The 14,856-nt window shown below is 37.0% G+C and overlaps 2 non-coding genes across 2 annotated transcripts; one reads left to right on the plus strand and one right to left on the minus strand.

Moving 5' to 3' along the window:
- Window positions 1–497: 497 nt before the first annotated feature.
- Window positions 498–605, plus strand: LOC112774213 (small nucleolar RNA R71). The gene has a single exon (XR_003188712.1). It is a non-coding gene; the product is annotated as a small nucleolar RNA R71 (small nucleolar RNA).
- A 12,984-nt stretch (window positions 606–13,589) lies between these two features.
- On the minus strand, window positions 13,590–13,697 carry LOC112774906 (small nucleolar RNA R71). The gene has a single exon (XR_003189360.1). It is a non-coding gene; the product is annotated as a small nucleolar RNA R71 (small nucleolar RNA).
- Between the last annotated feature and the right edge of the window lie 1,159 nt (window positions 13,698–14,856).

Consider the following 14,856-nt stretch of genomic DNA (forward strand, 5'->3'; position numbering starts at 1 on the left):
AACCTGTTTCTTCCACCATTGTTAAAGCCTTGTTGAGGCTTCTGATCCTTCCGTGAGAAATTTGGATGATTTCTCCATGTTGAGTTATAGGTGTTTCCATAAGGTTCACCTAAGTAATTTACCTCTGCTATTGCAGGGTTCTCAGGATCATAGGCTTCTTCTTCAGAAGATGCCTCTTGAGTACTGTTGGATGCAGCTTGCATTCCATGCAGACTCTGAGAGATCATATTGACTTGCTGAGTCAATATTTTATTCTGAGCCAATATGGCATTCAGAGTATCAACTTCAAGAACTCCCTTCTTCATAGGTGTCCCATTATTCACAGGATTTCTTTCAGAAGTGTACATGAACTGGTTATTAGCAACCATGTCAATGAGTTCTTGAGCTTCTGCAGGCGTTTTCTTTAGGTGAATGGATCCACCTGCAGAAGTGTCCAGTGACATCTTTGATAGCTCAGACAGACCATCATAGAATATATCCAGGATGGTCCATTCTGAAAGCATGTCAGAAGGACACTTTTTGGTCAACTATTTGTATCTTTCCCAAGCTTCATAGAGAGATTCACCTTCTTTCTGTCTGAAGGTTTGAACATCAGCTCTAAGCTTGCTCAGCTTTTGAGGAGGAAAGTACTTGGCTAAGAAAGTCGTGACCAGCTTATCCCAAGAGTTCAGGCTGTCTTTAGGTTGAGAATCCAACCATAATCTAGCTCTGTCTCTTACAGTAAAAGGGAAAAGCATGAGCCTGTAGACTTCAGGATTTACGCCATTAGTCTTAACAGTATCACATATCTGCAAGAATTCAGTTAAGAACTGAAAAGGATCTTCAGATGGAAGTCCATGAAACTTGCAGTTCTGCTGCATCAGAGAAACTAACTGAGGTTTCAGCTCAAAGTTGTTTGCTCCAATGGCAGGAATGGAGATGCTTCTTCCATGTAAATTGGAATTAGGTGCAGTAAAGTCACCAAGCATCCTCCTTTCATTATTATTATTTTCGCCTGCCATCTCCTCTGCCTGTTCGAAAATTTCTGAAAGGTTATCTCTGGATTGTTGTATTTTAGCTTCTCTTAATTTTCTCTTCAGAGTCCTTTCAGGTTCTGGATCTGCTTCCACAAGAATGTTCTTATCCTTGCTCCTGCTCATATGACAAGGAAGAATGGCCAGAAAAATGATAATAATAATAGAGATCCTCTATACCACAGTATAGGGATTCCCTTATGTGAGTAGAAGAAAAGAGGAAGAAATTCGAACACAGATAGAAGAGGGGGTTCGAATTTGGTGATGATGTGAGGAAGAGATGTTAGTTAATGAATGAATAAATAGAATAGGATGAGAGAGAAGGAGGGAATTTTCGAAAATTAATTTTGAAAAGGAGTTAGTGATTTTTGAAAATGGTTTTTGAAAAATGTTAGTATTTTTCGAAAATTAAGATTTAAAAATTAAAATAATTAATAAATTAAAAAGAAATTTTGAAAAAGGGGAGAGATATTTTCGAAAAATGAGAGAGAGAGAGTTAGTTAGGTGGTTTTGAAAAAGTTAAGAAACAAACAAAAAGTTAGTTAGTTAGTTGAAACAAATTTTGAAAAGATAAGAAGTTAGGAAGTTAGAAAAGATATTTTGAAAAGATATTTTTGAAAAAGATAAGATAAGAAGATATTTTTGAAAAGATATGATAGAGATTAGTTTTTGAAAAAGATTTGATTTTTAAAATCACAATTAATGACTTGATTCATAAGAAATCACAAGATATGATTCTAGAACTTAAAGTTTGAATCTTTCTTAACAAGCAAGTAACAAACTTCAAATTTTTGAATCAAAACATTAATTGATTATGTTATTTTCGAAAATTTGGTATAAAAATAAGAAAAAGATTTTTGAAAAATATTTTTGGAATTTTCGAAAATAACTAATAATTTTGAAAAAGATTTGATTTTTGAAAAAGATTTTGAAAAAGATAAGATTTTCAAATTGAAAATTTGATTTGACTCATAAGAAACAACTTGATTTTAAAAATTTTTGAAAAAGTCAATCCAAATTTTCGAATTTGATGAGAGAAAAAGGGAAAGATATTTTTTTGTTTTTTGAAATTTTTATGAAAAACATGAAAAATATGCAATGCATGAAATTTTTAGATCAAAACAATGAATGCATGCAAGAATGCTATGAATGTCAAGATGAACACCAAGAACACTTTGAATGTCATGATGAACATCAAGACACAATTTTGAAAAATCTTTAATGCAAAGAAAACATGCAAGACACCAAACTTAGAATTCTTTATTGCTTACGCACTAAGAATTTAAGAATGCATATGATAAACATGAAAAGACACAAAACAAAAAATCATCAAGATCAAACAAGAAGACTTACCAAGAACAACTTGAAGATCATGAAGAACACTATGAATGCATGAATTTTCGAAAAATGCAAGATGCACATGCAATTGACACCAAACTTATGATATGACTCAAGACTCAAATAAGAAACAGAAAATATTTTTGATTTTTATGATTTTCTAAAATTTTTTTTTGGATTTTTTTCGAAAAAATAAAAAAAAAAGAAAAATGAGGATTCCAAAATTTTTAATATGAATTCCAGGAATCTTGCATTCTTAGTCTAAAGCTTCAGTCCAGGAATTAGACATGGCTCACTAGCCAGCCAAGCTTTCAAAGAAAGCTCCAGTCCAAAATACTAGACATGGCCAATGGCCAGCCAAGCTTTAGCATGTAACTCAGATATGACATGCCTGACATACTCATTACCAAAGGAATAGACATGGCTTTACAGCCAGCCAGGCTTCACATGCTTCATGAAACACTAGAATTCATTCTTAAAAATTTTGAATAAATTTTTGAAAACATTTTTATTATTTTTTTTCGAAAACAAGAGAAATTTTTTTTTTTTTGAAAATATTTTTGAAAGATTTTTGAAAAAGTTTTGAAAAATAAAATAAAAAGAAAATTACCTAATCTGAGCAACAAGATGAACCGTCAGTTGTCCAAACTCAAAAAATCCCCGGCAACGGCGCCAAAAACTTGGTGCTGTTGCCGGATCAAAAGGGAATCTGGCACTGATGTTACCGGACCAAAAGCTTGCCGAAGACTCAAACAATCCCCGGCAACGGCGCCAAAAACTTGGTGCACGAAATTGTGATGTCCAGGCTCGAACAATCCCTGGTAATGGCTCCAAAGCTTGGTGCTTTGATCTTAATTCATAATTGTCACAACTTCGATACAACTAACCAGCAAGTGCACTGGGTCGTCCAAGTAATACCTTACGTGAGTAAGGGTCGAATCCCACGGAGATTGTTGGTATGAAGCAAGCTATGGTCACCTTGCAAATCTCAGTCAGGCGGATTTAAACATGATACTTTATTAGATTAAAATAAACAATAAAAGGGATAGAGATACTTATGTAGATTCATTGGCAGGAATTTCAGATAAGCGAATGGAGATGCTTTTCGTTCCTCTGGACCTCTGCTTTCCTGCTATCTTCATCCAATCAGTCTTACTCCTTTCCATGGCTGGCTTTATGTGATACATCACCACTGTCAATGGCTACTTTCGGTCATCTCTCGGGAAAATGATCCAATGCCCTGTCACGGCACGGCTAATCGTCTGGAGGCATCACCCTTGTCAATGGCTTCATCTTATCCTCTCAGTGAATAATATGCTCACGCACCCTGTCACGGCACGGCTATTCATCTGTCGGTTCTCGATCATGCTGGAATAGGATTTACTATCCTTTTGCGTCTGTCACTAACGCCCTGCAATCGCGAGTTCGGAGCTCGTCACAGTCATTCAATCATTGAATCCTACTCAGAATACCACAGACAAGGTTTAGACCTTCCGGATTCTCTTGAATGCCGCCATCATTCTAGCTTACGCCACGAAGATTCTGGTTAGGAGATCTAAGAGATACTCATTCTAGCTTAATTCATGTAGAACAGAAGTGTTTGTCAGGCACGCGTTCATAAGGGAGAAGGATGATGAGCGTCACACATAATCATCACCTTCATCACGTTCTTGGGTGCGAATGGATATCTTAGAAGCAAAATAAGAAGAATTGAATAGAAAACAGTAGTACTTGCATTAATCTTTGAGGAACAGCAGAGCTCCACACCTTAATCTATGGAATGTAGAAACTCTACCGTTGAAAATACATAAGTGAAAGGTCCAGGCATGGCCGAGATGGCCAGCCCCCTAAACGAGATCAATAGTCTCCTAAGATGAACAATGGAATAAAACTGAGACCAAAGATGCCTAATACAATAGTAAGAGGTCCTATTTATAATAAACTAGCTACTAGGGTTTACATGAGTAAGTATTTGATGTATAAATCCACTTCCGGGGCCCACTTGGTGTGTGTTTGGGCTGAGCTTAAGTGTTCCACGTGCAGAGGCTATTTGTGGAGTTGAACGCCAGTTTCTGTGCCAGTTTGGGCGTTCAACTCTGGTTTTGGATCCTTTTCTGGCGCTGGACGCCAGATTTGGGCAGAAGGCTGGCGTTGAACGCCAGTTTACGTCGTCAATTCCTGGCCAAAGTATGGACTATTATATATTGCTGGAAAGCCCTGGATGTCTACTTTCCAACGCAATTGGAAGCGCGCCATTTCGAATTCTGTAGCTCCAGAAAATCCACTTTGAGTGCAGGGAGGTCAGAATCCAACAGCATCAGCAGTCCTTTTTCAACCTCTGAATCTGATTTCTGCTCAAGTCCCTCAATTTCAGCCAGAAAATACCTGAAATCACAGAAAAACACACAAACTCATAGTAAAGTCCAGAAATGTGAATTTAACATAAAAACTAATGAAAACATCCCTAAAAGTGACTAGATCCTACTAAAAACATACTAAAAACAATGCCAAAAAGCGTATAAATTATCCGCTCATCACGCGTACGCGTCACAAAAGGAACGTTGGAGGTCCAATGTTGCCTCAAACGCTGCCTCCAACATCTGCGATGAGAAGCCCAGAATTTGGAATTGAAAAACTTGAATCGAGCGCACGCGTCAATGACGCGTACGCGTGGGTGGGAAAAATGGCAATGCACGTGTAAGTGTGGTGCACGCGCACGCGTGAAGAAGCAAAATCTCAGCCTTCATGCACACGCATAGTGCACGCGTACGCGTGGGTAGCAGAACGTTGGCCCTCCAACGTTGAGTCAAACTCCAATGAGAGCAGAATTATCTGGTTTTTAAGGATAGCGTTTGAGTCAACGTTGGCCATCAAACGCTGACTCCAATGTGAAGCATCAGAACTTGTAATTCAAACAGATATCTTCTCAACAGCAATGAAACCAATTGGAGCCATTTTCAACCCAATTCCTTCAAGGCCAAAAGCCCAATTCAGAGATTGAAGATCAATAGAAGAAAGTGTATAAATAGCTTAGAATTTAAGTTAGAAAGGACTTTGACTTCATTTTTTACTTTCGGTTCATTTTAGTTCTCTGCAATTCTTTAATTTTCAGCAATGTATCTTTCAATTCTAATTTCCATTTTGAGAGCTATGAACAACTAAACCCCTTTCATTGGGTTAGGGAGCTCTGTGTAATTCAATGGATCAATATTAGTTTTCATTCATCTTCTTCTTTCTTTTCTCTTGATTTTGCTAGGAAGCTTTCGTTCTTCATCCAATTGCATAGTTATCTTGGGAAAGAAGCTACTCATAATTGGATCTCCTCAGAACCTTGGAAAAGGAATGAGGAGATCATGCTAGAAATGCTTTCTCACATCGGATTAGATTGGGATTTGGACAGATATAGTGACATGTAATCCTACCAATACTTTGATCTATGAATTTGTGTGGTATAATCAGTGACCAAACTTCATCTCCTCCCATGAGCACTTAAATCAAGGAATTGGAAAATTGTTCATGCTTAGAGAGATTAGATTGCCAAGGAATTGGGATCTAATCACTTAAGATTGCCAAGGAGACCAGTGAATACATTGATTGAGGAAGAGATGAAAATGAACTTGATCCGGAGAATTATCACATCTCCTGACCCCAATGAGCTTCCCCATCTTTGATCTACCCATTCTGTTACTTTCTGCTCTTTGATTTCATGCTAAACCCCCATTCCCATTTAATTTATTGCAATTTAAGATTCTGTCATTTAATTTCTCACAATTTAATTTCTGTTAGTTAATTTCTTGCAATTTAAGTTTCCTGCCAATTTTACTTTCTGCAATTCTCAACCAAATTTGATTTCGCTCAACTAGCACAATTCTCCAATTAACATTGATCAACCAACCAATCCCTGTGGGATTCGACCTCACTCTACAGTGAGTTTTTACTTGACGACAATCCGGTGCACTTGCCAGAAGAAAATTATTGAGAGACAGTTTTCGAGCGAATCATCTTGTTCCCTAGATCAGGTATTATCTTTAATTTTATTAGTCTTTTATTTTATTTTATTTTTCTTTTTTCGAAGAAAAAATCAAAAAGCTTTCAAAAATACTTTCTTTTCTTTATTAATCTTGATATTTTTATTTGAGTCTTTTATGCACTAACTTCTGCAATTTTAGTTGGTTTTCTTTGCTTATTCACTTGTTAGCACACTAACCACCAGCTATTTGTGATATTCCCTCACTATGGAAATTCCAATGTCTTTTGTTGATTATTGTTTGAGACAGAGCCTTTTGTAGGAAGGAAAGGAGTATCCATCAAGTTTTGGTCAACCAAAATTCATGAGAAACTCTCCACCATAACAGAATGATTCATGTTATTATGCTCATGGTGGGTGGGAGCATCAAGAAGCTGAAACGGGGTACTTTCCAGAGCCACAAAATGGTCCATATTTTGGTAAAATTGATCACTACTCAAGTTTTGGCTGGGAAGATCACAATCAAAGGAATTTCACTCATTCATACCCTATCCATCAAGAGCCATCACCTCTCAATTATCCAACCTCACCTCCTAGTTTCACATATCCAAATTCTTCACCATTGGAGTATGCCTCAACACAAAATTCCTTCCCAGACCCATACAATTCATTCCACCATTCACAAAACTCATTTCACTACCTACAAGAGCATTACCACTTTCAAAACACATAACTACAAAACAATCAACTCCATTTACAAGCCAATCAGCCTCAATACCCCACTTCCAACCAACCATCACCATATGATGATGACAGAATGACCAAAATGGAAGCTATGCTTGAAAACCTTTGCAAGGAGTCTGAAGATATGAAGAAATTCATGGAGGAAGTAATATCCAATCTGTAAAATCAAGATTCTGCCACTCAGAAACTTGAAGCACAAATTAGATACTTGTCCAAGCAAGCTCCTGGCCACAGTTCACGTAATACCACCAAGACAAGTACCGGGGAGGAATCAGAGGAACATGAAAAGAGCACCCATACCAAGTGAGATTTCTATGAAGGAGGAGGAGGTTGTGAGAGTATATAAGCCTAAGGCTCCAGACCCACAGAGGCTACTAAGGGTGACAAAAGAACATGCAAACTCACTCCCAAAAGACTTAATGCAACATCATGTAGAAGAAGGGGAGGAAGTCAATCAAGGGAGTTCACACTCCAATGAAACAGAGATTTGCATAAAGGCTGAGTTCAGTGAACCACCAATTCAAGAAGCTCTTGATGAAGAAGATGCTCCAACTATTCGATAAGATCCAAATGCTGAGATCAAAGATGTGAAGGCAGTAGAAACAAGCACCAAAATGAGGATTGTGACCGAGAAACAAAGAACCATATCCATGAAGAGGAGAAGGTCAAAGAACAATCCAACTGCTGACCCAATAAGCAAGTTCACTCAAGTCAATAACAAAAGAAAGCTTGCTGGAAGAAGTCACTCAAAGCAAAGGGCATTAACTGGCTCTTTTTTCCACTGGAGGTCATTCCTCTTAACAAATTGGAAGAAGAGGAAGAAATTCATGACAAAAATGTCAAGCTAATGACATTAAAAGAGCGCTTGTTGGGAGGTAACCCAACCAAAGGTAGTTTTCTTTTCCTAGTTAATTCAATAAAAGAGTTAAGTAGATTCTCTGTATTGCAAGGAGCTAAGTTTGGTGTTCCACACCAAAACAATCCAAGGGTGAATGTGTAATTCTAAGTTTGGTGTTCCACCAAAAATTTCATTAAGAACACATTGTAACCCTCAGCATAACCAGTTGTCAGCTCCAAACAATCAGGGAAACTACTTAACAATAGTTTAATTTCTAGTTAATAATTTATTTTTCTAGTTCATAGTTATTTTCTTAATAAAAGCACATGAGTTTTCTGCATGTATTCAATCTGCTGCATTATGCAAGGAACTAAGTTTGGTATTCACATACCAAATTAAGTTCAGAAATTCACAAGCATACATGCATGTTAACTGTTTTTCAAGTGCTTGGGGAACAAGCAACTTCCAATAACTTTGCAGGAATTCAATCAATCTCTTGGAATGACTATACACCATTATCCAAGGAGACAAAGAAAGATGCAAAAGCTATGGATGATGATGACCAGGAAGAAACAAGAAGACACCAAGAGGTTGTATTGTACTTAACTGTCTCTGATTTGTAGTTCTTAAATTAGAAGTATGATTGAATCCTGTTCTCATGAACATTCATATTCTGCTTGTTTCTCTTTATTGATGTTTTGGGGCTGCTAGTCTAAGTGCCTACCTTATTGTCATCTTGCTTGAATTTTATGTTGTGTGCTTGAGCTCAATAAAAGAGTTTATGAGAATTTCCTGTGAAAGACAAGAGTGAAATCCAATGTGCAGAATAAAGTCCTAGTGTTGTGGTGGTATCTATTAGCTAAGTTGGTTCATCAATAAGGTACAGGGCTAAGATATCTCTTGAATTATGAGCTTGAAGTGAATTCTATGAGACTTAAATGAATTAATAAAGATCCTAAAAAGAGAAAAAGAAAGAAAAAGAAAGAAAAGAGCAAATAAAGCTAGGCACCAATAGTTTGAACCTTAAGGCATGTGTCTGTGGTGTTTCTGTGCAAGGATCTGCTTGGATGAGTAAGTTCTTAGGAGTACTTTATCACTTCATAACTTAGGTTAACTAATACGGGATTGTCAACTGAAAGTCCACAATCAAGAGCAACTTTGCCACAAAACATTTAGCAACCCAAAGAGGTTCTGGACACCAAGGTCTAAGGAATGAAAAAAGAAAACAAACCATGTGCCTGTGGTGTGTATGTGCTGAGGAGAGACTTGGGTGATTAAGTCCTTAGGGGTGTTTCAACACCTAGCACCTTGAACCAACTGGTTCGGGAGTGCTAGCTGAAAATCTATCCTAAAGAGTTGTCTCAACACAGAACACTTAGCTACCGAAAGCAATAAGCTCTAAAGAAGGAAAGAAAACAAAAACAGAGAAGTTAAGGATCAAGAATAAGAGTCTCATATAAAGGCAATAGAGTGAGAATTCAAGAGAATATGAGATCCTAAAAACCAGTGATGAGCGGATAATTTATACGCTTTTTGGCATTGTTTTTAGTATGTTTTTAGTAGGATCTAGTTACTTTTAAGGATGTTTTCATTAGTTTTTATGTTAAATTCACATTTCTGGACTTTACTATGAGTTTGTGTGTTTTTCTGTGATTTCAGGTATTTTCTGGCTGAAATTAAGGGAATTGAGCAGAAATCACATTCAGAGGTTGAAGAAGGACTGCTGATGCTGTTGGCTTCTGACCTCCCTGCACTCAAAATGGATTTTCTGGAGCTACAGAACTCAAAATGGCGCGCTTTCAATTGCGTTGGAAAGTAGACATCTAGGGCTTTCCAGAAATATATAATAGTCTATACTTTGGCCAAGAATATATGACGCAAACTGGCGTTCAACGCCAGCTCTCTGCCCAATTCTGGCGTCCACCGCCAGAAAAGGATCCAAAACCAGAGTTGAACGCCCAAACTGGCACCAAAACTGGCGTTCAACTCCAGGAATGACATCTACACGTGTAACACTCAAGCTCAGCCCAAGCACACACCAAGTGGGCCCCGGAAGTGGATTTATGCATCAATTACTTATTTCTGTAAACCCTAGTGACTAGTTTATTATAAATAGGACCTTTTACTATTGTATTAGGCATCCTGAGTTTTATATTTTGATCCTTTGATCATCTTGGTTACTCCGTTTCCCCTCTGGGGCCGAGAACAATGAACTCCACTATCACTTATGTATTTTCAACGGTCGAGTTTCTGCACTCCATAGATTAAGGTGTGGAGCTCTGCTGTTCCTCAAGGATTAATGCAAAGTACTACTGTTTTCTATTCAATTCATCTTATTTCGCTTCTAAGATATTCATTCTCACTTCAACCTGAATGTGATGAATGTGACAATCATCATCATTCCTTATGAACGCGTGCCTGACAACCACTTCCGTTCTACATTAGATTGAATGAGTATCTCTTAGATCTCTTAATCGGAATCTTCGTGGTGTAAGCTAGAATGATGGCGGCATTCGAGAGAATCCGGAAGGTCTAAACCTTGTCTGTGGTATTCCGAGTAGGATTCAATGATCGAATGACTGTGACGAGCTTCAAACTCGCAATTGCCGGGCGTAGTGACAGACGCAAAAGGATAGTAAATCCTATTCCAGCAGGATCGAGAACCGACAGATGAATAGCCGTGCCGTGACAGGGTGCGTTGACCATTTTAACTGAGAGGATAAGATGAAACCATTGACAAGGGTGATGCCTCCAGACAATTAGCCGTGCCGTGACAGGGCATTTGGATCATTTTCCCGAGAGAAGACCGAAAGTAGCCATTGACAGTGGTGATGTATCACATAAAGCCAGCCATGGAAAGGAGTAAGACTGATTGGATGAAGATAGCAAGAAAGCAGAGGTTCAGAGGAACGAAAGCATCTCTATTCGCTTATCTGAAATTCTCACCAGTGATTTACATAAGTATTTCTATCCCTGTTTTATTAATTGTTTTCGAAAACTCCATTACTATTTTATATCCGCCTGACTGAGATTTACAAGGTGACCATAGCTTGCTTCATACCAACAATCTCTGTGGGATTCGACCCTTACTCACGTAAGGTATTACTTGGACGACCCAATGCACTTGCTGGTCAGTTGTGCGAAGTTGTGAACCATGGTATTGGCATCATATTTTTGGCGCCATTACCAGGGAAAGAAAGAGCGGTGAATTTTACATAATCAAAGTGTGATCACAATTTCTGCGCACCAAGTTTTTGGCGCCGTTGCCGGGGATTGTTTGAGTTTTCGGCAAGCTTTTGGTCCGGTAACATCAGTGCCAAGTTTTGATCTGGCAACAACACCAAGTTTTTGGCGCCGTTGCCGGGGATTGTTCGAGTTTGGACAACTGATGGTTCATCTTGTTGCTCAGATTAGGTAATTTTCTTTTTGTTTTCTTTTCAAAAATTTTTCAAAAATATTTCAAAATTTTCTCACCTGTTTTCGAAAAAAAAAATTTTATTCAAAATTTTTAAAGAATGAATTCTACTGTTTCATGAAGCATGTGAAGCCTGGCTGGCTGTAAAGCCATGTCTAAATTCTTTTGGACTGAGGCTTGCAATTTGTTATCAAGAGCAAGCTAGTTGTTGTTAATCCACCTGCTGTTGTTCCTGATTTACATGCTGAAGCTTGGCTGGCCATAGGCCATGTCTAGTGTTTTGGACTGGAGCTTTCATTGAAAGCTTGGCTGGCTAGTGAGCCATGTCTAATTCCTGGACTGAATCTTTAAACTAACATGGCAAGATTCCTGGAATTCATATTAAAAATTTTGGAATCCTTATTTTTCTTTTTTAAATAATTTTCGAAAAAAAAACCAAAAAAAATTAGAAAATCATAAAAATCAAAAATATTTTTGTGTTTCTTGTTTGAGTCTTGAGTCAGATCATAAGTTTGGTGTCAATTGCATATGCATCTTGCTTTTTTCAAAAATATCATGCATTCATAGTGTTCTTCATGATCTTCAAGTTATTCTTGGTAAGTCTTCTTGTTTGATCTTGATGTTTTCATGTTTTGTGTCTTTTCTTGTTTTTCATATGCATTTTTCGTCTGTTAGAGTCTAAACATGAAAGATTTCTAAGTTTGGTGACTTGCATGTTTTCCTTGCATTAAAATTTTTTTCAAAAATGTGTTCTTGATGTTCATCATGATCTTCAAAGTGTTCTTGGTGTTCATCTTGACATTCATAGCATTCTTGCATGCATTCATTGTTTTGATTCATAACTTTCATGCATTGCATCATTTTTCTTGTTTTCCTCTCTCATCATAAAAATTCAAAAAAATCAAAAAAATATCTTTCCCTCTTTCTCTCATCAAATTCGAAAATTAGATTTGACTTTTTCAAAAATTTTTAAAATCAAGTTGTTTCTTATGAGTCAAATCAAATTTTCAATTTAAAAATCTTATCTTTTTCAAAATCTTTTTCAAAAATAAAATCTTTTTCATTTTTTTTATTTTTGAAAATTTCAAAAATATTTTTCAAAAATCTTTTTCTTAATTTTACATCATATTTTCGAAAATAACATCATCAATTAATGTTTTGATTCAAAAATTTCAAGTTTGTTACTTGCTTGTTAAGAAAGATTCAAACTTTAAGTTCTAGAATCATATCTTGTGATTTCTTGTGAATCAAGTCATTAATTGTGATTTTAAAAATCATATTTTTTTCAAAAACTAATTTCAATCATATCTTTTCAAAAATATCTTCTTATCTTAACTTTTTCAAAAATTTGATTTCAAAATATCTTTTCTAACTTCCTAATTTCTTATCTTTTCAAAATTTGTTTCAACTAACTAACTAACTTTTTGTTTGTTTCTTATCTTTTTCAAAACTACCTAACTAACTCTCTCTCTCTAATTTTCGAAAATATCTTCCCCTTTTTCAAAAATTTCTTTTTAATTAACTAATTATTTTTTTATTTGAATTTTCGAAAAACTACTAACCTTTTTCAAAATTATTTTCGAAAATCACTAACTCTTTTTTCAAAAATAATTTTTGAAAATTCTCTTCTCTCTCATCTCCTTCTATTTGTTTATTCATCTACTAACATCTCTCCCTCACTCACAAAAAAAAAAGAAGATCTCTATTATTATTATTTTTCTGTGCCCTCTTCTTTGTCATATGAGCAGGAGCAAGGACAAGAATATTCTTGTTGAAGCAGATCCAGAACCTGAAAGGACTCTAAAGAGAAAATTAAGAGAAGCTAAATTACAACAATCCAGAGATAACCTTTAAGAAATTTTCGAACAGGAAAAGGAGATGGCAGCCGAAAATAATAATAATGCAAGGAGGATGCTTGGTGACTTTACTGCACCTAATTCCAATTTACATGGAAGAAGCATCTCCATTCCTGCCATTGGAGCAAACAACTTTGAGCTGAAACCTTAATTAGTTTCTCTGATGCAGCAGAACTGCAAGTTTCATGGACTTCCATCTGAATATCCTTTTCAGTTCTTAACTGAATTCTTGCAGATATGTGATACTGTTAAGACTAATGGAGTAGATCCTGAAGTCTACAGGCTCATGCTTTTCCCTTTTGCTGTAAGAGACAGAGCTAGAATATGGTTGGATTCTCAACCTAGAGATAGCCTGAACTCTTGGGATAAGCTGGTCACGGCTTTCTTAGCCAAGTTCTTTCCTCCTCAAAAGCTGAGCAAGCTTAGAGTGGATGTTCAAACTTTCAAACAAAAAGATGGTGAATCCCTCTATGAAGCTTGGGAAAGATACAAACAGTTGACCAAAAAGTGTCCTTCTGACATGCTTTCAGAATGGACCATCCTGGATATATTCTATGATGGTTTATCTGAGTTATCAAAGATGTCATTGGATACTTCTGCAGGTGGATCCATTCACCTAAAGAAAACGCCTGCAGAAGTTCAAGAACTCATTGACATGGTTGCTAACAACCAGTTCATGTACACTTCTGAGAGGAACCCTATGAGTAATGGGACGCCTATGAAGAAGGGAGTTCTTGAAGTTGATACTCTGAATGCCATATTGGCTCAGAACAAAATATTGACTCAGCAAGTCAATATGATTTTTCAGAGTCTGAATGGAATGCAAGCTGCATCCAACAGTACTCAAGAGGCTTCTTATGCAGAAGAAGCTTATCATCCTGAGAACCCTGCAATAGCAAAGGTGAATTACTTAGGTGAACCTTATGGAAATACCTATAACTCATCATGGAGAAATCATCCAAATTTCTCATGGAAGGATCAAAAGCCTCAACAAGGCTTTAATAATGGTGGAAGAAATAGGTTTAGCAATAGCAAGCCTTTTCCATCATCCACTCAGCAACAGACAAAGAACTCTGAACAAAATACTTTTAATTTAGCAAACTTAGTCTCTGATCTATCCAAGGCCATTGCAAGTTTCATGAATGAAACAAGGTCTTCCATTAGAAATTTGGAAGCACAAGTGGGCCAGCTGAGTAAAAGAATCACTGAAATCCCTCCTAGTACTCTCCCAAGCAATACAGAAGAGAATCCAAAAGGAGAGTGCAAGGCCATTGACATAAGCACCATGGCCGAACCTGTAAAGGAAGGAGAGGACGTGAATCCCAAGGAGGAAGACCTCCTGGGACGTCCAGTGATCAATAAGGAGCTTCCCTCTGAGGAACCAAAGGACTCTGAGGCTCATCTAGAGACTATAGAGATTCCATTGAACCTCCTTATGCCATTCATGAGCTCTGATGAGTATTCCTCTTCTGAAGAGAATGGGGATGTTACTGAAGAACAAACTGCCAAGTTTCTTGGTGCAATCATGAAGCTGAATGCCAAATTATTTGGTATTGATACTTGGGAAGATGAACCTCCCTTGTTCACCAATGAACTAAGTGATCTGGATCAACTGACATTGCCTCAGAAGAGACAGGATCCTGGAAAGTTCATAATACCTTGTACCATAGGCACCATGATCTTTA

This window comes from Arachis hypogaea, chromosome 18 (genome assembly GCF_003086295.3).
Source record: "Arachis hypogaea cultivar Tifrunner chromosome 18, arahy.Tifrunner.gnm2.J5K5, whole genome shotgun sequence".
Lineage (NCBI taxonomy): Eukaryota > Viridiplantae > Streptophyta > Magnoliopsida > Fabales > Fabaceae > Arachis > Arachis hypogaea.